Raw genomic sequence first — 27592 nt, forward strand, 5'->3', positions numbered from 1 at the left:
TCAACCACCGTATATCTCATGATGATATTGGTCGAAATAGCTATAAAACTTTTGTTGTGGTATGATGCAATATTTATACCACATATACACATGGTAAGCTGTATGTTTGAAATTGTTGTAAACAACTATGCATCAGAGTTGTCATGTTAACTTTTATGACCTGAACAATTATGCATCAACTTTATAGGAGTTGTCACTTCAATTTTTATTTACTACTTAGTGCATATCTGAAGGTTTTAAGCAAAGTTCAAATCCGCTTAGAAATTTAATTTCATTTTTCCGCTTACAAATACAATTCAATTTATTTTGCCTTGACAATATATTTAATTTCACTTTCCACTTTACATATTTCATTTAATTTAATTGGAGAAATTTGACCAATTTAATTTGAAGTTAACTATGTGTTGATTTAAGCTGGTGTTGTTCTTGTCTGCATACTAGGCTAGCTTTTATCTGTAACACTTTCAAGTTCTATCATCAAAAAATCCATTCATTCTAACTCTAGTACAAATTAATCTTCAATACATTCTAACTATATAATATTTTATCTTCAAGGTTTATGAATCTATTTAGAGCTGCATAGGGTGGCTTTTTAAACACAAATGGTCTAATTGTTTTGTTGTTTTGTTTTGACACCCCCTCATCCCATTATGAATTACAGAAATTCACATGGGCACAATAGCTATGGTATGATAATAAATTGTAGCTCGGCACAATAATACGTCCAACATTTATCAGTGATGCAAAGACTTTAACAGACGTAATAAATTATATGCTTTGTTTTTTCCTTAGATGCTATGTGACTTTGTGCAGCAATCAATGATGCATGTGACTTTTTTCCTTAGATGCAATAATGCATGTGACTTTGTGCAGTGATATAGTGATACATGTGACTTTATGCAGTGATGTAGTGATGCATGTGACTTTCTGACTTTGTAAATTATATACTTTGTGACTTTTTTCCTCACATGTAGTGATGCATGTAACTTTGTGTAGCGTGACTTAGACCCTTTGTTTTTTCCTCACATTTTAAAATTCATCTAAGTCACATTAATACGACCACATGGCAATAGTGTTGATAAACAATTATATAAAGGACTGAAGGAGTGAAGTGTAATTTACCAAATACAAAAAGAAGTAGAAAATGCAAAGAGGAGAAAAGGGGATGACTGTGAAGTTTCATTAAGTGAAAATAAGATAAAATATAGGCTGCAGTGCCAATCTTCTTTACATATCAGGTGGCCATTTTATTATTTTGTTTTGTTTTGAACATTGTTTTGGTGAAAAAATCAATGATAGTTTTGTAGGTCGAAGTGAGTTGGAAAGTTGTGTATTTACTTGCACTCTGTTTCATAGTTGTTTATGAATAATATTACTTTAAAACAAAGAAAATTAAAGCCGCTGTTTCATTTTATGATTTAATTATAATTTTTTGAAAACACCAATTTGTACTGAAATCGTCAGTTCGAAGTGACTACTTACTATATTAAAAAAGCAAGTATGAAAAAATAGTTTAATGTGGAGATGTGACAACTCACTGCATTACTGATTAATTTGACAATTCACTGTTCGAATATGAAAGGATTGCATTGTGAAAAAGACGACCTACAATTACGATTTTATCTAACAACCACGTCCGTGACTACATCACAGGTACACAAAGTCACAGGTACTCAGGATTGCATGAAATGAATAAGATACAATAATATCACGGGTATCACTTCTTCCATAGTGCCCCAACATCTCAATTATCGTCACCAGGTAATCACTAGTTAACCCCCAGTATGATGTCTATAAATAGCGCTACCCCCAGTATGATGTTTGTTCAAGTCATAACAATAGTAATATATTTACAATTATTATTATTATTAATTTTTTTATTTTATGAACAATGTCTTCAAAAGGTGCAGGAAGTTCATGCCGTCAAAGAAATCCGAAAGTGTGGCTACTACCTCAATTTACTTATGACTACGAGGGCGAAAAGTACTCAAGTCCGAAGGATTATTATGCTGGTATTCGAGCAGAATGGGCGTTCAGGGTAACGGAGCAAGAAGGATTGTTTAATGATCTACGTGACTTTGGGCCACCGGTACCTCATCGTCATTCATTGACCATGGCTAGATGAAATGTGAGTGACTATGAAAAAGCAGTTAGCAGAATTAAGAAGGAGAACAACAGAATGTTAATGCGGAGATGTTGACATTTCATGCTTCAGCTAGCCACCGAAATGGCAGAAGCAAGCAACAGAGATTTGACAGTGATTTAGCGAAATAATGTCTTAAACAATGAAAAATATCTCTCTGACTACTACATGTCAGATGAGGAATGAGAAATCAAACACCTTTATCTTTCATATATGTTTGTATGTTGTGTCGTATCTTCATTACTAGAGTGTAAGACAATGTTGTTGTTCATCTAACTTACGGATGTATTTCAACTATTTGTTATATGAACTTGAAGTTTACGAAATCACTACATTTATAAGTACACATGTCAAGATTCGTTACCAATTTCTCTTCCTATTGATAACTCATGTATAAGCATTGCAAAGCCATTACACATGGTAGCTGTATGTTTGAAATTATTGTAAACAACTATGCATTAGAGTTGTCACGTCAACTTTTATGACCTGAACAACTATGCATCAACTTTATAGGAGTTGTCACTTCGACTTTTATTTACTACTTAGTGCATATCTTAAGGTTTTAAGCAAAGTTTAAATCCGCTTAGAAATTTAATTTTACTTTTCCGCTTACAAATATAATTCAATTTATTTTGCCTTGACAATATATTTAATTTCACTTTTCACCTCACATATTTCATTTAATTTAATTGGAGAAATTTGACCAATTTAATTTGAAGTTAACTATGTGTTGATTTAAGTCGGTGTTGTTCTTGTCTGCATACTAGGCTAGCTTTTATTTGTAACACTTTCAAGTTCTATACATCGAAAAACCCATTCATTCTAACTATACTACAAATTAATCTTCAATACATTCTAACTCGATAATATTTTATCTTCAACGTTTATGAATCTATTTGGAGCTACATAGGGTGCTTTTTAAACACAAAGGTTCTAGTTATTTTGTTATTTTGTTCTGACACCTCCTCATCCCATTATGAATTGCAGAAATTCACAAGGGCACAGTAGCTATGGTACGATAATAAATTGTAGCTCAGCGCAGTGATACGTCCAACATTTCTCAGTGATGCAGTGACTTTAACAGACGTAATAAATTGTATGCTTTGTTTTTTTCCTCAGATGCTATGTGACTTTGTGTAGCGATGCAGTGATGCATGTGACTTTTTTCCTCAGATGCAGTGATGCATGTGATGCATGTGACTTTGTACAGTGATGTAGTGATGCATGTGACTTTGTGTAGTGATGCAGTGATGCATGTGACTTTATGCAGTGATGCAGTGATGCATGTGACTTTCTGACTTTGTCAATTATATACTTTGTGGCTTTTTTCCTCACATGCAGTGATGCATGTGACTTTGTGCAGCGCGACTTAGATGCTTTGTTTTTTCTTCACATTTCAGAATCCACCTAAGTCACATTAATACAACCACATGGCAATAGTATTGACAAACAACTATATAAAGGACTGAAGGAGTGATGGTAAACACACAACCTTTCCACTCAGTTCGCCCTAGGAAATTATCGTTCATCTATTGAGAAAAAATTAAATGGAGTATAGGTTCACGGCAGGGGGTAGGAATCGTAGAGGTAAGTGTTCACGACGAGGAAGAGGAACGGGAAGGGGACTCGCAGGGGGTAGGAACTTCAAAAGAGGTGAGAGTTCATGCCGAGGAACAGGAACGAGAAAGGGAAGTGGCAATGCTGAAGATGAAACACCATTTACTTTGTTAGATGCCTCTTGTGCTTATCATGATAGGTTTGGGAAGCGACGTTTTGTCATGCCCAAGTACTATCGAGATCCATGTGGTTTCGTGGAGGATCCATCTTATAATCAAACACGATATGGTTTAGCAGACGCTAGACTTTTGAAGTGGCTTGCACTATTTATAGAGTGAGTGCAAATGGAAAGATTATGTCAGGAAAATCGACTGAAAATGCCGAAAGCATGTTTAGTTCATATCCAAAAGGAAGATCTAGATAATGTTGATCGACTATGTGAAAGACTTCGACGTGAGATTTCTCAAATGCACCGTAGGTTAGCGCGCGATATGGAACTATCTATACTTAAGTCGGATGCCAAGAAGAATGGAACAGCACCAAATGCTGTAGCTATTAAGGCTATCAAGGACTATCCTGCACTTCTCTCTGACCCTGAGCTCTCTGATTGTTCAGACTCTGAGATTGTCGATTTGAGCGAGGATTAGGTATTTATCTGTCTACTAAATTATATTAGGTTATCCATAATTATATGTTGTGTGTGTTAAAATAACTCTTTCGACAATGAGTTTGTGAAAGGTTTGTCTAATAGTTGTCTATGTAACTGTTAAGTATTGTACTCGTCGCTTTATTTTATGTTTTGTGTTATGTTAAATGTTTCCACAAATTATTTTTGTAGGATACTTATGTTTGAACTAGCTACGGCGTTCTAAAGTGTTATAAGTGTTATAGTCATACTTTTATTTTGTTTTCCTATTCGTAGTAGTAATTAGCAAATTAGATACTTTATATATGCTGTGTGAAGTTTTATTTAAATATTTCGTGGCAACAAATATTTAGTTTCGAAAATTCTGCAAAAGTAGGCTTAGTTTGGAAAATAAATTCATATAGGGGCTTAGTTTGGGAAAAGCCCGGACGAAATCTCTCCGAAACTGCGCAAAATGTTCTCTGGGAGGGTGCGTGTCTCGAGGCCATTATTTTCTTCTTCTTTTTTAATTTTTATTTTTAAATTTTTTATTTGTTGTTTTTATTTTTGTCCATCATCGATCTTTTTTAAATCATATTTGAATTATATAACAAAATAAAAATTTATTTAAAATTTTATATTTAAAAAATATCAGATAAATTAAGAAAATATTTAATTTACATTTTTTACACAATTCACTACTCTTTAGACAATGCATGCTGTTTATTTTTTAAAAATTTAATGTATAAATTATTTATGTAAATATCAAATTGATTTGATAATCGTACATATAATTTTATCATTTAAAAAAAAAATAATGGATGCGAAACATAATTTCCAAATTATATAATTTATTTTTAAATATTAAAATAATAAAATTTGGTAGCTAAGATTGTTTATCAATACGATATTTTATATGAATAATTTATATATAGAGATCTACATGATGATTGGGCAAATTATAGAATGTGGATTGAATTATAATAATAATAATCAACAGTGAGTGGTCACGCTTTCCTTAAAAATTGTGTTTCTGTTAAAAGTGTGGTTGTCATCCACGCTTTCCATGGTGAACAGTAAAAGTGTGGTTGTGAACCACGTTTTCTAAAGAAAAAAAAAATTTATTTAAAAGCACAGTAAAAGCGTGGTTCACAACCACATTTTCAGGAAAAAAAAAAAAAAGTTACTTAAAAGAGTGATTCCTAACCACGCTTTATGAATAAATCAAATTTTCTTAAAAGCGTGGTTTGTAACCAAGCTTTCTTAATTAAAAGCGTGGTTTGTAACCACGCTTTTACGACTTTACAAATTTTTTGCGGGAGGGCCACAAAAACAGTGAAAACGTGGTTCACAACCACGTGTTAGCTTAGTTTGGGAATTTCGTCCAAACTAGGTCTAGTTTGGGAAATAGCTTGCTATTTTGCTTTAATTTGGGAAAAGGCCCCATAATTTGATATAATTTTTGGGACGAAATGTATATAGGCGAGAAATAAGGGTGATTTTCCTACTTTATCCTTATTTCGTAGTCATATGATTGTCACATTACTGACTTTTGTTAAATTGTTATATGGTGGAGTAACAAAAAGAGGACATTGACACTTGACCAAAAACGCAGGAGATTGACTATCATAATTTCATGTATAAAGATCAAAATAGGATTTGGTGCAAAGTACAGGGTGCAAAGTGTAATTTACCCTTTTGATTATTTTGTTACCTTATTTAAATATACTAATTCTTATGGATCCAATCTCAGACTCACCCAATAATTTATTATTTTGCGATAACCTGCACTTGGGTATATATATTCAAAGTCATAACACCTATGGAGGTATAAAAGCCTCTTTGAGTTTTCATCAACTTTTCCTCTTTAATATCTTAGATTAGTAGGTCTAAGATCAGTCATGAACCACTGTCATTGGAACTACATGGAGCTTAGTATTTATTCAAGTAACTCTTGTATACATGTAGTGTAGATGGGTTGCGCCTCCATTTGGAATTTTCTAGGTTTCCATGGGTACCATTTGGCAATCAATCCAAATGTGCGTGTTAGTTTATAAAGCAAGCATTGTTCCAACTGTTGCACCCAAAAGAATAAGAAGTGTCCATACAAAATGCCAAACACTGTTCAAAAACTAACCTCTAAAAAACAAGTTTATAATGTATAGAAAGTAAGAGATAATGATTGAAGTAAATGAACAAGTTATAGGAAGATCAATTAAACTTACTGAATTATGAGCCACAAGCATCGGTGTTTCTCACTCGATCCATCACTCGTTTCCATGTGTATCTCATTCTACATGCTTTAAAATCTTCATATCATTAACAATAATTAGCATACATCCACCTTCCATCCCTATGAAGAAGTTCAATAGCCAACCTGTATGTAGGTACCCATACTTGGAATCATTCCATTCACACATTTATTCAAACAGTTTTCAGGCGATCCATAGGATCTACCTCTTCGCATTCTTCAAAGTACCCATAAATCATCGTCAATTATTACATCATCTGGCTCCAAATGCATCTCTGCTATTGAATCAAAATGGTACTTACCCAAAACGACAGTCTCAAAATACAGGTATATATTGAATATCTCTTTGAATATCATTTTGCTCTTTTTTTTTTTATTTTTTTTTATTTCTCAATAATATTTTAGAGAATCAAATGCACTCATTTTTTGACCAATTCATTATTTGAATATCATTGCTCTTTTTTTCTTTTTCTTTTTTAGAGAATCAAATGCACTCATTTATTGGCCTAATGAATTATGAAATATTAACAAGAAATTAGTTGAGAAATCAATATCTGACTGCCCATATACATATAACCAACTTTGCAGAACCTATGGATGTCTGAGGGATAAGTTGTCATGGAACTTCAACTTGTGCATTCCTCGGCAACTTGAAAGGCCTCTTAGATATCACACTATGGATCAAAGCAGAGTAATGCGGCATGCCATCATCATCATCGTAAGCAGCCAAAACCCTGTTTTCACCAACCTGAAAGGCCTCTTGGATATCACACTATGAATCAAGGCATAGTAACGTGGCAAGCCATCATCATCATCATCACAAGCAGCCCAAACCTGGTTTTCACCAACTTGAAAGGCCTCTTGGATACCACACTAATCAAGGCATAAATAACGTGGCAAGACATCATCATCATCATCATAAGCAGCCCAAACCTGGTTTTCACCAACTTGAAAGGCCTCTTGGATACCACAATATGAATCAAGGCATAAATAACGTGGCAAGCCATCATCATCATCATCATCATCATCATCATAAGCAGCCCAAACCTGGTTTTCACCAACTTGAAAGGCCTCTTGGATACCACATTATAAATCAAGGCATAGTAACGTGGCAAACCACCACCACCATCCTAAGCTGCCCAAACCTGATTTTCACCAACTTGACAGGCCTCTTAGATATCAAGTTATGAATCAAGGCATAATAACATGGCCTGCCATCATCAATTATCGTAAGCTGCCCAAACCTGATTTTCACCAAATTAAAACTGCACACCAAATTAAAATTAAAAATGACTAACAAATAGACATAGACATCCTTTGCGTGTAGAAGTAAAAATAGTTAAAACAGTAGGATTAACTTCCATATCTGGAAATTTGTTGATCAGTCTGTGGAGGATGATTAACTTACACTACCGGGACATTTTTGCCTTTTTACTTTTGACTCTGGACTTTAACCTACTTTGCTGAAACATTTTGCATAGATTTTGCTTATTCACTGCTAGAAGAAAAAAAGAAAAAAAACTATTTTGAGGTTTATAAAAATAGAAACGATGAGCAACAAGAAAACAATCTGGTCTGTGAGGACTTGTGTTTTGTGATATTAAGGACCAACCATTCCTTGAGCAGGGGGGGAATCTACCTGTGAAGGATCAAGAATTAATCTTGGAAAGCCACTGTTTGGCTATATATGCGTCGTTCATTTCAACATTGCAAAAGTAACTACTCAAATTTAGTTGTCTTTGCAGATTCATCTTGACATTTGTGGTGTCATTTTAATCCTATTCTTGTCCAAATGAATTCAACTTATCTCCTCCACGGAAATAAGCTTATCTTTCCTATCTGCTTTTTCTTTTTCTTTTTTTAGTGCGTTTTTTTTCTTGTTCTGTTTTCTCTCTGGTTATGCGAACAGAAAATTGAATTTTACATTGGAGATCTTTCTATCTCATCAAGAACAACATATTACAAAATAGATCAAGTGGTAATTAGGCTAAATTTTGTTTAACAAAGTGACATTGATATAACTCTATTTCCAGAAATTATGTTGCCCCATTTGATGGGACTTGAGCTATGAAGCATAGACACGGCAAAATGGAAGCCGTGGCAGTGTCGGATACGGGGACACGCCGGGGACACGGGGACACGTCGGGGACACGTACGGGACACGGCATCTGGCGTGTCCCCTTAATTTAATTTATTTTTTTGCAGGGGACACGCGTGTCCGAATCTGGACACGCCATGGACACGGCGAGAAGAGTAACTGAAAGGGGGAAAACGAGAACAAACCTGGTCGGCGACATCCAGAGCCCTTCGACTTCGATCGACGATCCAGAGCCCCATTTTACTTCGACGATCCAGCCCCTTCGCGTTCGCAGAGCTCTCTCTCTGTCTCGCCTTTGCCTTCGCAGAGCACTCTCTCTCTCTCTCGCCTTCTCTCTCTCCCTCGCTTCTGATCCTGATCGCGATCGCGATCGCGATCGTCTCCCTCTCTCTCGCTTCTGATCGCGATCGGCTCCTTGCTTCTGTCTCCCTCTCTCTCGGTTCTCTCCCGTCTGGCTTCATTTCTTGATATTATATTATATATTCATATATAATATATATAACTAATACCTATTATATAATATATATAAACTAATACCTATTATTATTTTATTATATAATAACTATATATAATATATAACTAATACCTATTATTATTAACTAATACCTATTATTATTTTATTATATAATAACTATATATAATATATATAACTAATAACTATTATTATTTTATTATATATTATATAATAATTATTATATAACATAAATATACTCATTAGATAATAGATAATACATATTATAAGATAATATATACTTATACATATTAATAAATAAAAAAATAAATACATGTATGTAAAATAAAATAATTAATTACAACACATTATTTAAAAATATAATAAATAAATAAAATAATTAATATGTATTAAAATAAAAATATTTATAAAAAAATTAAAAAATTTGCCGTGTCCCCTGCCGTGTCCGTGTCCCCATTTTTTAGAAATTCCCGTGTCCCGTATCCGTGTCCGTGTCCGTATGCGTGTCCGTGTCCGTGTCCGTGCTTCATAGGACTTGAGGCTTGGTTTGGTTTGGTTTGGTTTATGTTGACAAAGATACATACAGAATGATTCATTTAATTGGACTCCTGAAATGAATTCATTGGCACTTATTACAATCCCATTTACCAGCTTTGAATGAAGCATTCATGAATTTCACTGGTAATAATCCATTCAACAATTTAATATACTAGTGGAAGTTCCATGTTCTATGTTACATCTATGTTTATCTGAGCATGATAAGTTGTCATGGAACTTCAACTTTTGCATACCTCGGCAGCTCTGTTCATTCGATTAATGTATTCGAAGACTTCGTTCTTTGACTGACAGCGTCGGTCTCCTGGTCCCATATAATACTGCACAACAAATTAAACAATAGGAAGAATAGCTGCTAAGTATTACTAGCCATAAACAATCCATACAGTATGAAAATTTAAAATTCCAAGATAAAACTGATCAAACGACAGAATAAATGACTATCAAAGAGTATATCCTTCGTGCATAGTAGTACCGCTTAAAGAAGTCCTACTACCTTCCAAGGAGCATAAAGTTGTATCGACTTTCAATATGACGAAGGATATGGATTGGTGGGTATGGTTGAAGCCATGGAATATTGAGGAGTTGTAGCATAGATACGGATACGAGATACGGACACGGCGATACGAAAAAATCTCAAAAAATAGGATACCGGTACAGCTAGGATACGTTTGTGAAAAATATATTTTTTAAAATTATTAATAGTGAGTTACACATAAGCTAAAGAACGTTGAGAAACCACAATGTAATTTTAAAATGCAAAATATTAACCTTTAAGAATTTTGTATTAATTTAAGCTAATAGCTTGTTTACTTTTAAAATTTTTAATAGGTCTTGCAAATATTTCATTTCAATATCAAGTTTAATATATTTATATTACAATAATAGAACAATTCACAACTTGTCCTACACTTTTCCTTTTGACACTAGTGAAAAATATTGTATTCAAGTTTACTTACTTATTTATTTATTGATATTTAATTTTACCATTGTTATATTCTCTTATTAATTCTTACTTTCTACGTAGTTATAGGCAAGGTTGTTAAGATCGGGATCCTATATAGGATCGTTTTGGGGGTCTGGAGGTTCGGATCGTAGAATCGGATCGGGGATCGTAAGATCCTACTAAAACGATGAAAAAATGTAATAATTCTTGTATGTCTAACTAATACTATCAAAATACATATAAAATGACCCAAAAAAACTTGAGAATGTAGCTCAAATGGTAGAGCTCTCATACTTATGAGCAGATCGAGGTTCAAATCCTCGCATTCTCACTTGTGTGCCTTGCTCACTAACAATAATCAATTCAAATATACATTTTGCACATTTTTTAAACAAAAAAAAACATAATAAAAGAAGGTGGCAATTCAATTCAAGTTGTCATTCAAACATTTTCCTCAAATCTTAACAAAAGAACATAGTAAAAGAAAATTGCAATTCAAGTCTTCAAGTTAACACTAGCACAACATTGATATCCTTAAGAAAACAAACTAAAATAAGAGATGTAGAAATTTAATGTATAAAGAGAAATGGTTGTATTATTGATTGATGTTTTGATATCTATTACAATGATTCATGATTCCTATATATAGAAGAGGGTGAGTGTGTAGTAGGTGAAGAGTAGGTGAAGTGGAGGTGGTAGTGGTGTAGTGGGTTAGGTTTAGTGGAGTAGGTGAGGTGGTAGTGGTGTAGTGGGTTAGGTTTAGTGGAGTAGGTTTAAGTGGGTGAAGTAGGTGATAGTGAAATTCTAACAGCCCCCCGCAAACTCAAGGAGGATAGAAACTAACCAACTTGAGTTTGGAGAGAGGAACAAAACAGGAAAATACATAAAAATAATAAAGGATAGGAGACACTGTATGGTCGTGTCAGACCATTGGTGAAGACACTGGATGGTGGTGTCATAACGTTGTAGAGGACACTGTATGGGGGTGTCATAACGGTGTAGAGGACACTGGATGGTGGTGTCGGACCGTTGTAGAAGACAGTTTATGGGGTCATGTCGGACCGTTGTAGAAGACAGTTTATGGGGTCATGTCGGACCGTTGTAGAAGACAGTTTATGGGGTCATGTCGGACCGTTGTAGAAGACAGTTTACGGAGTCTTGTCGGACCCTTGTAGAAACTAACCGGAATCTATGTCGGGACAGTTTATGGGGTCATGTCGGACCGTTGTAGAAGACAGTTTATGGGGTCATGTCGGACCGTTGCAGCAGACACTGTTGTGACAGTTGTTGTGACAGTTTACGGAGTCTTGCTGGACCCTTGTAGAAACTAACCGAAATCAATGTCGGGACAGTTTACAGAGTCTTGTCGGACCCGTGTAGAAACTAACCGGAATCTATGTCGGGACAGTTTACAGAGTCTTGTCGGACCCTTGTAGAAACTAACCGGAATCTATGTCGGGACAGTTTACAGAGTCTTGTCGGACCCATAAAGGAGCTAACCGGAATCAATGTCGGGACAGTTTACAGAGTCTTGTCGGACCCATAAAGAGTCGCACCCTCAAAAGGTGTGCCCAATTTTGTCAAAAGGCGTGCCATCAAAAGGCGTGCCCAATTCATCAAAAGTCGTGCCATCAAAAGGTGTGTCCACTTTATCAAAAGATGTGCCATGAAAAGGCGTGCCAGTTTGTCGGGCTTCAAGAGGCGCGCGATGCGCGTGGCTGCCTTGGCTATATAACCAAGACGAAGGCAGAGGCTGAGGCAAAGAAAAACGGAAAGAAACCTCTGAAAAATCCTTCGTGTTGCTGAGAGAGATTTCTGAGAGAGATATTCTGTAATACTCTGTTGCCCAGAAAATAGTCTGTAACACTTGGTTGCCCAGAAAATGGCTTCGTCTTCCCGCGGTCTGCTCACCCTCTTTCCCGACCTCAACGAGTCAACAAGAGAGATTACTGGAGCGGTGGCACTGGAACCTCAACCAAGTGCCCCGGAGTTTGCTCCGTTGAACTTTCCGATGCGGTCTGTGGAGCAAAGAATGGCAGTGCTGTCGGATGTGGAGGCCAATCAGTATACGTTGAAGGCATGTGTGGAAAGCATGACGGCGGTCACAAACTTGTCGAACCGGCTGCAGAGTAGGGCAAATGAGGTGCAGCAGTTAAACTCCCAGCTGGCTCTGCTCCAACGCATGTATAAGGATGCGCGAGCAGAGATAAGCGTGCTAAGGGCAGAAAACAAGGAGCTGAAGCGGAAGGCCACCGTTATGTTCCGATTTGGAGGTCCTCCATATGCTGCAGTGGAGGAGTATGGGGGCATGAACGTGCTCGGTGGACAAGGAAACACGGAGACCGGACTGGCACGGGACGCCCAAGATAAAAGTAAGAAGAAGAGACCTGCAGTAGAATAGAGAAGGAAAAGAAAAATCCCACTGTGGGTGTGGTTGTTTTGTTTGTATTTTTTTTTTTTTTTTTTTTTTTTTTTTTTTTTTTTTTGTAAAATGGTGATCGGGGTGAGGCCCGATATGAATAAAATGAGTTTGCAGTTCGTCTTCTTCCTCCGTGTTTTTTTTTTTTTTTTTTTTTTTTTTTAATAATAAAATAAATAAATAAATAAAGAAAATAAAAGAAAAGAAAGAAAGTGGAGCAACGGGTGAGGTGCAAAAGGTGATGATAATGTTTTGTGAGTGGAGAATAAAGAAAAGAAAAGAAAGGGATGGTGTGGTGTGGGTGGTGGAAAAAGAAAAGTGGGAGAGAGAAAAAAGCATGTTCTTGTGAAAGCCCTGTGTTTCTCTCTGAAAAAACCAAACATGCTGCCTTGTTTGTTTTCATGCACCACCGAGAAGAGAGAGCCCAGGTGCAGAGAGAGAGAGAGAGATTGGTGGCCATCATCTTGATCATCCATCTCCTCAAGAATAACATATTTTGCAGCTGGATTGGTTGTCGATGACCTTGCCACATTCTCTTCACCTATTTCACCCTTTTGTAGCTTTTGGTATTTGTACCAATTGAATAAGCTCACGCCAAACAGGATTGTAATAAGGCCAGCCCCTTTCAACCAAGTAAACTGATCATGGAAGTAAAAGACAGCAACCAAGATGGTGACAGCCTCCTTGACAACTCCTGCTATTGTCACAGTTACTGCACTAGTTACTGAAACAAGAATGTATTTTGTCAATACCATAAAAAAGGCGAGAGTTCCACCAAGAAACATGAGAAGGCAACTCCGAGTGATATGCCATGAACTATTGAAGTAATTGCTTGTTCTGAATTCATCCCAAGGATCCATTATCAGAGAGAGCATAGCAGTTGCCACTGCCATCACTGGAGTTACATAGCTCATCAGGGTAAGTGGATTTTTCAGACCATATACTTCTTTCTGAAGAAGAATCTGAGTCATGGTCCAACGAAATCCAGACATAACAGCAGCAGGCATAACAAAAATGAATCCCCAAAATTCAAATTCAGTTTCCTTCGCAACTGTTAACATTATTCCAATGGATATAATAAAAATGATACCGAACTCAGGGGCGCTTGGTTGACGAAGATGCAATCTGTATCTGCAGTAGGCCGAAATGAAACACTGGTTGCGAGAAGAGTTGGCGTCAATTCGAGCTAGCAGTGGTTTGAGTTGCTGCAGTGGTTATTGGCGGTGATTGGAGAGAAGGTATGTGTTGGAGGTTTCAATTGGTTGAGGTCTGGCGGGCGGTTAAGGCAAAGTTGCCGCCCGCCAGAAGGCGAAGAGCACCAAGAGCTTAACCTATAGCTCTGATACCATGTAGAAATTTAATGTATAAAGAGAAATGGTTGTATTATTGATTGATGTTTTGATATCTATTACAATGATTCATGATTCCTATATATAGAAGAGGGTGAGTGTGTAGTAGGTGAAGAGTAGGTGAAGTGGAGGTGGTAGTGGTGTAGTGGGTTAGGTTTAGTGGAGTAGGTGAGGTGGTAGTGGTGTAGTGGGTTAGGTTTAGTGGAGTAGGTTTAAGTGGGTGAAGTAGGTGATAGTGAAATTCTAACAAGAGAAGAATAAATAAATAAGAGACTAAAATAAGTCATCATCTTCATCGCCGAAATCATCATTGCCACAATCAACAACATTGTTGATCTCATTGTCTCCCTCATCTTCACATTTTTCCTCTTCCTCCCTCTTCCAGAACCAGAGGCAGACATTGTTAACTCAATTCACAAACCTACAATCATATATTGAATACACTGAATCAATTGATTACAATTTACAATTTCATAGAAGAAGGGGAAAAGGGGGAAAAACAAAAGAGGAATGAAAAATAGAAAAATGGAAGAAGAGGGAAGAAAAGCAGTAGCAGAAAAGGGGAAAAAAATGGAAGAAGAAGAAAAAGAAGAGCAGAAAAATAACGCAGCATAAAAAAAACAGCACAGTTGAAGAAAGAAGAAGAACACGACGAACAGAGAAGAAGAAAAAGAAAAAGAAGTCGAACAGAGGAAAAGAGAAGGAGCCGAAGCACAGAGAAGAAGAGAAGAATGAGTCGAACAGAGAAGAAGAAGAAGAAGAAGAGAAGAAGAAGAAGAGGAAGAAGCATACCTGGATGGAGGCTGGATGGATTCTTCTCACTGCTGCTTTTCTCGTCTACTATCAACTCTCGTGACCAACTTTCCCTAATCTTTTGCCCTAATCTTATGTCGTGGGTCTTTAGAAAAGGGAGAAGGCATCAAACCTGTATTAAAAATATGAGAAAAAAGGCCAAAAGTAGGATCGTATAGGATCGCGATCCAAATACGATCCTACGATCCCATATACGATCCCACCGATCCTGTTACGATCCTGAACAAAATGCGATTCATCATACGATCCAGATCGATTATCCAAAAATGGATCGTAGGATCCGGATCGCGATCTTAACAACCTTGGTTATAGGGGATATGCATGAAATAATTAGGATAACTCAATTTGATAAATTCTATTATTTAACTCACTATGCTCTTCTTATCGAAGAACTTAACAAAGTATTAGAAAAATATTCTTATATTTATACTTGCAATTATATTATATTATATTACTATACAAGAAATGTTACAATTCTAATTTCATAAAACAAGTAAACACGACTTGGAGTATCTGGTACTTCAAAATTAAGTATCCAATATTCCAAAATTAATGAAAAAATAATTAAAAAGTATCCGATACTTTTAATAAGTATCCGATACGTATCTGCGAATATCCAAGGAGTGTCGGTATCTAATACGGATACGGTATACATACGTCACCCTATTTGAAGTATCCGTGCTTCATGTTGAAGAGTGAGAGAGCTTTGATGGGTGGAATTTTCACTAAATTGGGGATGAGAGTGAAAGCTTGGTGGCTTTGCGACATTGACAAACGCAGAGAGGAGATTCAGAGAGCAAGCAAATGAATCTTTTGGTTGAAGAAAAAAATATATCTTTGGTAGAAAGTTTCGCAACCTTTGGATTTTCTTTTTCACAACTTAGTCTGTTTTCTTGGACACGAAATCAGTTTATTTTGGTGGGAAAAGAGAGAGAGAAGGATTGTGATTTAGCATTTGGATGAGAAAAAATAATAATTCATTTTGTTTGTAACAAAGTGACGTTGATCTAATTTTATTTTCAGAAATTATGTTGACAAAGCAACACACACACAGTGATTTGTTTAATTGGACTCCTGAAATTAATTTGCTGGTGCAGAAGTCTTCAGAACCTCAAAGGAAGAATACGCTTGAATTGGAAAAACAATTCAACTACCAAAAACACTAAATCACTCCAAAAGATTATGACTAAGACCATGAAACCGAAAACAGCATATCAAATAAACCTTAAAAAAATCAAACAGCTTCAGTAATTTGAGATCAAAAAATGTTGTAAAACGTTCTAAGAATGTAGAGTTTACCATATCAACAAGTCCAGCGCTCCTTTCACTTTTAAGTTCTTTTCTGTCTTCAATCCATCCTGCTGGCTGTCGTAAATGTTCATCTCTAATTCTTCGAGGTCCAGGCTGCTCCACATTAGGAGTGTTCACGGGTTTAACCTTTGTCCCTGCATGGACGTGAAGGAAAGTGGAAAATTAGCACGTGGTTAATCCACTGCTTTGTACACAGATTTATTGTCCTAATCAATAATCAGGTATCTAAGAGTGTGAATTTAACTCAGAACAATTCTTAATTCCAGTGCAGAGGCCCAACTGCTCAGGGAAGTAAAATCAACATAATACAAGGCAAACATAAGTTCTGTTAATTATCTTTACATAAAGTGTATCTGCACTTACTTTGATAGGATAATGCATGATTTAATAATAAACAAAAATGAATTCTCAGTGTTGCCCACAAACAGTTTTGCAACTCCAAAGTTAAATACCACCATAGAAACTCAGAATTTTAAGGATAGACAAAAGCTAATGACCATTCTTACTGTGACTAAGCATAATAAGATTGCATTTCAATGGTTCCCTTGGGCAAGCATAAATTTTGGCATACATGTGTATTACAATAACAAGCAGCCATCCTTGTGGACAAACAATGAGAGTTACAGAATAACCTACGTTTCTTCATTTATGCAAAAAGGGTGTCAACGATTTGAACTGCCAAACTCATCTACTACTTGAAACAAAATTTAAACATTCTGTTTACAGATGCAGATAAGTAATGGAGTAGGAAAAAGAAAGGGAAAAAAATGTGGAAAAACAAACATTTATAGCATGTGGCACATACCCAAGTATAAAAAAGCAAACTAGTTCATGTAATTACTTTTGAATGAATATGTAGAACTCCGTGCATAATGCAAAAATTAATTTCCAGGATCAGAATTCAGAATAGTAAAGATTCATTACTACCTTGAAACATTTGCTCTAGAACTGTTTTTTTTTTTTTTTTTGATCAGCAACAGAAGAGTTAAATTTTATTAAGGTTCATGGGCAAAAAGAAGAGAGGATAAGGCATCCTCAACAAGGAAAAAGAAAAAAAATACATCCAAAAAGACAACCAAACCAAAAGACAACCAACTACAAACTATACAAAACAAACCGACACCCAATCTGAAGCAATCAAAAAAAGAGGGATCCCACGGAACACAGGATTCGCCGAAGCCCAAAAAGACGCCAAGTATCTCACTCTATCCCATAAATAATCTATATCCCTAGTTCCTCCTTCGAAGATACGCCCATTCCTCTCCAACCAAATGACCCAGGAGATTGCAAAGACTACACAACTCCAAAGAACTTTAGCTCTCTTCGACCTTCCAAAAACTTGAAAATCAAATAATAGCATTTGAGCAACTCCTTTAGGAGCCACCCACTGTACATTGCCCAAACCAAACACCCTATTCCACAAAAGCCCTGCCATCGAACAATGCAATTAAAGATGATTCAAAGATTCTCCACTTTTGCAACACATTATGCACCATTGAGGATTGAGATACCATGAAGGTCTCCTCTTTTGCAATGAATCATTTGTCAAAGTGCCCCCATAAACCAAGATCCACATGAATAACTTTCGCCTTAAGAGGAGCACATGCCTTCCAAATCTTTTGTGAAACAAAAACTGAGGTATATGCGGAATATCAATGATTTTGTCCAGAAAGGATTTACAAGTAAAAGATCCTAACGAATGAATATTCCAAAACCATCGATCCTCCAAATTTGGAGACAAAAAAACATTTTCAAGCCTTGACAATAAAGATATCAACTCGGGAACTTCCCTATCATGAAGGTTGCGGAAAAAATTAAAATTCCGCAAACAAGGAGCCAACGAAGAAACAGCCACTGACGCAACCGAACAATTATTAGATTGAGACACTCTATACAGAAGTGGATAGGACTCAACAAAGGACAAAGAACCCACCCAAACATCCTCCCCAAAATCTTACCTTGTCCCCCTTACTCACCCTCATAGAAATGAATTGGGAATTGGATAAATGTGAGAAATAGACTTCCATGGAGCACGCCCATTACCCCTAGAAACCACTTGAGAATCCCTACCATTAACATGTAACCCATATTTACTTTTGATAACTGCATGTCATAATGAACCACGCACAATTGGGAATCTCCATAACCACTTACCCAACAAAGCCATGTTTCTAGCCAGTATATTACCAACTGCCAAGCCCCCCTTCTCCTTTGGTAATGACACCGTTTCCCATGTCACCAAATGATCCTTCCTTCCTTCATCCTTCCCTTCCCACAGAAAATCCCTCATTACCTTTTCTATGAATTTTGCTACCTTGATCGGAATTCTGAACAAAGACATGAAATAAATAGGAATCCCACTTAGCACTGTCTTAACCAAAGTGTACCTACCCCCACAAGACAATAAGGCCCTACTCTACCTTTCTAACCTCTTACCTATCCTTTCCACCACTGGATTCCAAACATTTCACCTCTAGGGCTACCTCCCAGTGGGAGGCCTAAATACTCCATAGGAAATGTCTCAATCCCTCATCCAAGTAAATTGGCCACACTTTGAATCAGTCTTGAATCAGCATTAATACCCGCTATCCTACTCTTTTCTAAGTTAACCTTAAGCCCTGAAATTGCCCCAGAGAGCGTTACCACTGAAAAAAGGTTTGCCATTTGGCACTCGTCCCCCGTAGAGAAGAAAATAGTGTCATCCGCAAATTGCAGATACAACACACTAATTCTATCTCTACCAACCTGTAAGCCTTCAAACAGGCCTACCTCTTTAGCTCTGTCAACCATCATGCCTAACACATCCACTACCAAAATGAATAGAAAAGGAGATAAAGGGTCTCCATGTCTCAACCCTTGCAAGGCCTTAAAACACTTCCCTGGCTTACCATTAACTATCACCGACATATTACAAGACACCAAACAACCCCTTATCCAAGATCTCCATCTCGCACCGTACCCTTTCTTGTTCATCACGAAATCCAAAAAACGCCAATCTACATGATCATAAGCTTTCTCAAAATCTACCTTAAACACAATGCCTACCTTTCCCGTCTTCCGACACGCCTCTACCACGTCGTTTAATACCAGAACCACATCTAGAATCTGTCTACCTTGCACAAAAGCCCCTTGTGTCTGAGAGATTGTATCCCCTAAAGAACATCTCAACCTTTTTGACAATACCTTACCCAAAATCTTGTAGAGTGATGTAATCAAACTAATGGGTCTAAATTCTCCCATTCTAATGGCTCCATCCCTCTTAGGAATCAAACAGATAAATATGCATTTGTACATAAATTAACCACCCCTGTCTCGTAAAATTCCATGAAAACTCTTACCAAATCCCCCTTCACCACCTCCCAGCAATCTTGAAAAACAACCATGGAAAACCCGTCTGGACCCGAAGCCTTATCCCTTTCACACTAAAAAACTGCTTCCCTAATCTCGTTTTCCTCAAAAGGTTGCTTTAACCATGTTGCACTTTTCTGATCAATAGGCTGCCACTCAAGCCTGTCTATCCCAAGCTTGACAATAGCATCCGCCGAAAACAAATTAGAATAAAAATAAAAATCCCTTGAACTATTTGCTCCTCTCTATCCACCACTACACCTGGCCTTACTTCCAATCGCTTAATGAACTTCCTTTTCCCATCCGCAATTCTATGAAAAAATTTTGAACTAACATCCCCTACCTTTAGCCATTTCACCTTTGCTTTTTGTGCCCAAAAAATCTGCTCCCTAAGAGTCAACTCTTCCAATTTCAAACCTAACTCCCTCCTCTCTCCCCTCAATGCCTCAATCTCACTCCCTTGCATCTCCAAAGTGTCTATTCCTCAATCCTCCACAAAACTTGACATTTAGTTGATTCCAAGTTCCCGAAAACCTCCCTATTCCACTGTTTCACATTCTCTTTAATCACCTTTAACTTTCTCATGAATCTATAACCCTCCCACCCCTGACATGTAGTAGTATTCCACCACTCCTCAAAGGCCTCTTTAAATGAATGATGTTCCAACCACATATTCTCAAATCTAAATGGAGCCGGACTCCATCTAAAAGGACAACTCTCAAACATCACTGGACAATGATCAGATACCAGTCTTGGTAATGCCTCCTGCCTAACATTGGGGAAAACCCCCTCCCACCCCAAAGAAAATAAAAATCTATCTAGTCGACAACATACCTGCCTTTCCCTTAAATTAGACCATGTGAATCGGGCATTAAATAGAGGAGGGTCAACCAACTTGCACCCTCTAATAAAACCATCAAAATCTCTCATACTCCTATTGATTCTGTTCCCATTAAGCTTTTCCGAAACCTTCCTAACCACATTGAAATCCCCCCCCTAAACACCAATTAGGAGAACATAACCCAAATAACCATATAACTCATCCCACCAATCCTTTCTCCTAGAAGGGCAATTTGGACCATATACCCCCGACAACCACCACTCACTGAGATCTAGATTCCTAAACCTAATTGATAGTGAAAACTCACCAACCACTGATTCACACTCTGACGCAACCATCTCATCCCAAATACTTAAACTACCTCCTGATCTTCTCACTAATGATACAAAAGCCCACCTTTTATGCCTAGCTCCTTAAATACTTTTAATAAAAGTCCTATCACAAACCTCTACTTTAGTTTCTTGAAAAATGACAATGTCAGGTTGGTGTTTCCTCAAAAAACCCCTAATGATCCCCCTCTTCTTCCGGGATCCCAAACCCCTCACATTCCAACTAACAATCTTCATTGATAATCATTGTCACCCCTAACCTCCACGTGCCTTCTGTCGTAATTAATTGTACTCACCAAATTCTGTTAAATAAAATGATGTATTATTGATTGATATCTGATTGTTGTGTTATTGATATTACAAGGATTCCTATTATATAGAAGAGGATTTGGGTAGTAGGATTAATAGTCACTGACATGATCCATTGTTTCGGAGACCTTTTCAGTTTCGTCCTCCTTGACAGTGCCCTTTTCAGTTTCGTCCTCCTCAACAGTGTCCTTCTCAGTAAAAAGATTAATAAGCTCAAGGTCAGACTCTTCTTAACCATCTTCTTCATGGCCTAAACCAGAGTCGTACTCTGAACTCTCATCAGACCCAGACCCAGACCCAGACCCATAAATATTCAGGGCTTGCAACACTTCGGTAGGTTCGAAACACCCTTCATCCACCTTTTGACTCAACAATTCAGCATCATTCTCTTCTTCGATCCTTTCATCGACCCATTCATTCACTTCTGCCGCTAATCTCTGCTCTCTTTCAACAGAGTCGTGCACCCTATCAGCTAAACCAAGCTGAATCTCATCCTGCGTTAGTCGAATCTGACTGTCCCTCTGTAAATACACATCACCATCACCGTTGACACCTCCTTTCGTCCCAGACGACAGCCGTCGCTGGACCTCTCTCCAAGTGGTCATCCTTCGTCGTCGAACAAATCGAGTTGAACTTCAACTCCCAGTGGTCGAAATTCAGCCCAGATTCCCTCCTCCAAGATATGAGCCCCATTCATATAACCCATTGGGCCCAATTCATTTGGATTGAACTCATCACTTCTTTGAGGCCCAGCATTATATTCCTTTTATTGTTTAGAAAATGGCCCATCCCTTGGAAAAACAGAATTAGACTTCTGATAATTAATCTCCTGGCCCACATTTAGTAAATCATTTGAGCCCAAAATATTACTCGGCCCATCATGCCCCTTCTGTGGCCCATTCGATAACATTCTAATCCCCCTATCTCTTGGTCTTCCCCTTACCTTCCACTACAACACCGAAGCTGTCCCCAGACCCTTTAACTCCTTCGCCCCTTCGACTTCCCCTTTCCAAGCTTCCACGTGTCCTCCCTGATCTTTCCACCCCATCGGCTTCCCTATCGGCGGCGATAGGATCGCCTGAAGATGCTGGTCGGAAAACCTTTGGCCACGCTTCCACTTGGCAGCACAGTGTCTTGGACAAAGATTTCAAACGCACCATTGACGATCGTCCTTCCACCTTCACCTCCATGAACGCCAACAGAAAACCAGAGTCGAAGCCTCTGACTTTCAACCTAGCCTCAAAAAGATTATCCAGAGCTATGGTTCTTTGATCAACTTCCAATAAACCACCACATCTCTCTCCTATGTCTTGGAAAACCTGATCATTCCAAAGGGTAAAAGGCAGATCACACACTGCAATCCACCCTCCATAAAAGACGATGACCTCTGGTTTAACATGCATCTCCTCGGACCACTTCTCCAATCTAACTGCCACACCTTTATCAAAGAATCACAGACCCTTTGCTCCTAGAAGGCTCCCCTCCGCACTATTACAAGCCCAAAACAAAGCACGATTGAGTTGAAATGGCCATAGAACAATAGTCATCTTTAAATACTAACTCAAATTCTTTTCAATTTGATCTCAGCTGCTTGAAAAGTCACATCTTGTGCATACGACAGCCCTCTCCAAATCACTCTTTAAACTACTCAGCCTATTCACAGTAAACAAATCAACAAACCTCCTACCTCTGTTCACCCCTGTTTTCCTATCCATAAACCTCTCCTTTGTGTCTTTGCTCTGTATTTCTTTTGTGAAGTTAGCCCTGACTTCCATGCCTTTGAAATTTGCCCTGGCATCATTGCAAATGACTTTACGAAGCATTGTAACAATGTCTAGCCACCCACAACCATTATACCCCGTCAGAAGAATGATGTTGCCTTTTTTAACACCTCCCTCCCACTTCGACATCTCAACAAAGACACCCCTATCATTCGTATACTTCTTATTAAAAATACTGTATTATTGATTGTTGTATTTGATATAGATTACAATTACAAGGATTCCTATATATAGAAGAAAATGTGGTAGTAGGTGTAGGAGTGTGTGATAGTGGAGGTGGTAGGTGTGGAGTGTGTGATAGTGGAGGTGGTAGGTGGAGATAAATTCTAACAGCCCCCCGCAAACTCAAGGGGGATATGAACTAACCAACTTGAGTTTGGAGATAGTAACAAAACAAGAAAATACATAAAAATAAAAAAGGATAGGAGACACTGTATGGTCGTGTCAGACCATTGGTGAAGACACTGGATGGTGGTGTCATAACGTTGTAGAGGACACTGTATGGGGGTGTCATAACGGTGTAGAGGACACTGGATGGCGGTGTCAGACCGATGTAGAAGACAGTTTATGGGGTCATGTCGGACCGTTGTAGAAGACAGTTTATGGGGTCATGTCGGACCATTGTAGAAGACAGTTTATGGGGTCATGTCGGACCGTTGTAGCAGACAATGTTGTGACAGTTGTTGTGACAGTTTACGGAGTCTTGCTGGACCCTTGTAGAAACTAACCGGAATCAATGTCGGGACAGTTTACAGAGTCTTGTCGGACCGTTGTAGAAGACAGTTTATGGGGTCATGTCGGACCGTTGTAGCAGACAATGTTGTGACAGTTGTTGTGACAGTTTACGGAGTCTTGCTGGACCCTTGTAGAAACTAACCGGAATCTATGTCGGGACAGTTTACAGAGTCTTGTCGGACCCTTGTAGAAACTAACCGGAATCTATGTTGGGACAGTTGACAGAGTCTTGTCGGACCCATAAAGGAGCTAACCGGAATCAATGTCGGGACAGTTTACAGAGTCTTGTCGGACCCTTGTAAAAGGTGCACCCTCAAAAGGTGTGCCCAATTTTGTCAAAAGGCGTGCCATCAAAAGGCGTGCCCAATTCATCAAAAGGTGTGCCATAAAAAGGCGTGCCATCAAAAGACGTGTCCACTTTATCAAAAGATGTGCCATGAAAAGGCGTGCCAGTTTGTCGGGCGGCAAGAGGCGCGCGATGCGCGTGGCTGCCTTGGCGATATAACCAAGACGAAGGCAGAGGCTGAGGCAGAGAAAAACTGAGAGAAACCTCTGAAAAATCCTTCGTGTTGCTGAGAAAGAGAGTTCCTTGTGCTGAGAGATTTCTGAGAGAGATTCTGTATAACACTCTGTTGCCTAGAAAATGGCTTCATCGTCTGCCCGCGGGCTGCTCACCCTCTTTCCCGACCTCAACGAGTCAACGAGAGAGAGAACTGGTGCGGTGGCACTGGAACCTCAACCAAGCGCCCCGGAGTTTGCGCCGTTGAACTTTCCGATGCGGTCGGTGGAGCAAAGAATGGCAGGGCAGTCGGATGTGGAGGCCAATCAGTATACTTTGAAGGCATGTGTGGAAAGCATGACGGCGGTCACAAACCTGTCGAACCGGCTGCAGAGTAGGACAAATGAGGTGCAGCATTTAAACTCCCAGCTGGCTCTGCTCCAACGCATGTATAAGGATGCGCGAGCAGAGATAAGCGTGCTAAAGGCGGAAAATAAGGAGCTGAAGCGGAAGGCCACCGTGATGTTCCGTTTTGGAGGTCCGCCATATGCTGCAGTGGAGGAGCAGGGAGTAGTGATCATGCCCAGTGGAGTGGGAAACACGGAGGCAGCACCGTCAAGGACTGTCCAAGACGGAGGCAAGAAGAAGAGACCGGCTGCAGAGTAGAGAAGAAAAATCCCACTGTGCCGAGTTGTGTTGGTTTGTTTGTTTGTTTTTTTTTTTTTTTTTTTTTTTTTTTTTTGGTGTAAAATGGTGATCGGGGTGAGCCCCGACATGAATAAGTTGGTGTGCAGTTCTTCTTCCTCTTATGTTTTTTTTTTTTTTTTTTTTTTTTTTGTAATGAAAAAAAAAAATAATAAATAAATAAAATAAAGAAAGAAGAAAGAAGAAATGTGTGTGTTGTGTGTCACTTTTATTCTTTAAAAGCATGCTGTGTCCCCTCGAGAAAGAGAAGAGGATGATGGTCTGTGCAAGATATGAAAATAAACATAGAGATATATATATATATATATAAAGATATTAAAATAAGAGAAAGTGGAGTGGGGTTGGAATAAATTAAGAAAAAAGATGGAGATGATTAAAAGGGAGCATGGGGGAGAGAAAAAGGGACCAGAGAGAGAGGTAGTGGGGTGATAAAAAAGTGCATGTGGGAGACCAAGGGAAGTGAGTGTATGGTGTGTATCTGGGTGTATTTGGGAATAAGATCAAACCCAACCCTGTTTGTATCGGCGGAAGAGATCCTCTGTTTGGGCGTTCTTGAACGCACTGCAAGCAATGAGATAAACCCAGATTAGAACAACAACTGCAATAATCAAGATCACATTAACTCTCCTCCATTCTTTTCTGAGGTTCCCAAGCAGACCAGCTTTGCAAGAATCATAACTATAGCACAATTGGCTCTGGTCATTGTTCCAGATAGAGCAATCCGGATCCGAGAGTGTGTTAACCGGGTTAATCCACATTGTTGGGTTCACATACTGGTACCCACAGATTGTTGGAGGCTTGCAACATCCTGACTGAAGAGGAGAGATACTACGAGACGCGAAGAACTGGTCAGCAGAGATATACTCCCGATCGAGCTTAGCACAAAAATTGGACTCAGCGAGACAAGCCCTAATTTTCCCCCAATTGTCCGAATTGGTGATGTGATTTCTGAGCCAGGCCGAGAATCCGCCGAGACGGTACTCGCGGAAAGCACGGCCATCGACAGAGTAAGAGCCGTCGGGATGAGTGACGACGAAGGCGAGGACGAGGATGATGAGGAGGGCCCCGATGAGAACCGCCATACAGATGAGGTAGAAGGCGAGGAGGCATTCTTTGTTCCAGTAGGAGCCTACGAAGCCGGTGAGGGAGACTAGAAGGATGGAGATGCCGAGGAAGACGAGTGGCCATCGGATCCAGTGGATGCACTCGTTGTCTGGCTTGGAGGCGAGCCAGACTCCCGAGGCGATTATTGGGATGGAGGAGAGGAAGGCTATGAAGTTCAGGACTGACGTTATGTTGTTGCTCACTGCCATGGTTATGGTGGTTTAGAGAGAGAAAGTGCAGACTGGTGAGGAAGCACATGCAGAGTGATCAAGGTATGTGTAGAAAATTCCAGCGGGCAGCGAAGGCAAAGTTGCCGGCCGGCTGCCCGCCGGTGAGAAAGAAAATACAGACCTAAATCTTATTGCTCTGATACCATATTAAAAATACTGTATTATTGATTGTTGTATTTGATATAGATTACAATTACAAGGATTCCTATATATAGAAGAAAATGTGGTAGTAGGTGTAGGAGTGTGTGATAGTGGAGGTGGTAGGTGTGGAGTGTGTGATAGTGGAGGTGGTAGGTGGAGATAAATTCTAACACTTCTGTAAACAGAAAACAGCAGAGCTGCTATGATACTTACTAAAAAAAGATCCTCCTTTGTAGCACGACCCCAACTGCTGAAGCACTTGGACAGCCCAGCTCACTCCTCCCAAATCGATCTTCAACGAGAAACTTTGCACTCTATTCCTCTCTATAATCTCCACTATGCTCCCTCTAGAATTTTCATCAAACTCTATAACAATAATCTTCTGTTCAATCCTCAGTTCTGAGGATAGCTCCCGATACGCCCTCATTGCAAAAGCCTCCTTGTGTCCAATCATACTCAAAAGCATAATCAATTTGAATGTAATTTCTCATCAACAGCATTATCAAGCAACTCTGCTATGGCACCAAAAGGCCATTTATGTGAAGTGGCATTTGAATGAAGGAACCTGGGGTGAATATGTAGATAATCACTGCCATCCGTTCATTTGCTCTAGAACTGTAAATGCTGTGTACACAATCTACTGCAAATATAACAACCTTTCCCCTTTTTTTTTTCTATTGAATAAATGGCATGAACAACTATAATATTGAATCCTTTTTTCCCCCTTCTTTGTTTAGAAAAAAAGGGCCGGGGACCGAATATTTACAGTAAATTGGACTCTACCAACTTGTCCAATACTTCAAATAACTTCCATTTTAAGATTCATGAATGCTAAAATCCAGTGGGAAAAAAGAATAATAAAGCAAGGGAGTGCAGGTGCACAACATGTGGCACATGTAAAGCAAGCATGAAAAAGGGAAGCATTGAAACAATCCCAGTGATAATAGATACCAATGTGAAAAGCAATTGCCATTTATGGTCTAACCTATATTGAGCTCAATTAATGCGGATTTCCAATTTTGAGAATTGAT

General features: G+C 38.5%; 1 protein-coding gene, 1 long non-coding RNA gene and 1 pseudogene across 13 annotated transcripts in view; 1 reads left to right on the forward strand and 2 right to left on the reverse strand.

The window, feature by feature from the left end:
• The window catches only part of LOC114290834 (uncharacterized), a 98554-nt gene that overhangs the window by 56727 nt on the left and 14235 nt on the right, over positions 1–27592 (reverse strand). For 2 of the 11 annotated variants that reach the window (XM_082904183.1, XM_082904180.1), the window contains 4 exons: positions 16528–16673; positions 9938–10021; positions 7985–8071; positions 7168–7841 (listed from right to left, as the gene is read on the reverse strand). The gene's annotated coding sequence lies outside the window, so the exon portion shown is untranslated. Of the gene's footprint in view, positions 1–7167; positions 10022–16527; positions 16674–27592 lie in introns of all 11 variants that reach the window. The other 9 variants (XM_082904185.1, XM_082904182.1, XM_082904175.1 and 6 more) reach the window with 8 other exon arrangements.
• LOC145806673 (uncharacterized) lies at positions 22160–24207 on the forward strand. The gene is made up of 2 exons (XR_014350054.1): positions 22160–23929; positions 23977–24207. It is a non-coding gene; the product is annotated as an uncharacterized LOC145806673 (long non-coding RNA).
• Positions 24892–26728, reverse strand: LOC145806671 (tetraspanin-2 pseudogene; annotated as a pseudogene). The gene has a single exon (XR_014350053.1). The product of XR_014350053.1 is annotated as a tetraspanin-2 pseudogene (transcript).

Source organism: Camellia sinensis, chromosome 14 (genome assembly GCF_055761805.1).
Source record: "Camellia sinensis isolate YWXY chromosome 14, ASM5576180v1, whole genome shotgun sequence".
Lineage (NCBI taxonomy): Eukaryota > Viridiplantae > Streptophyta > Magnoliopsida > Ericales > Theaceae > Camellia > Camellia sinensis.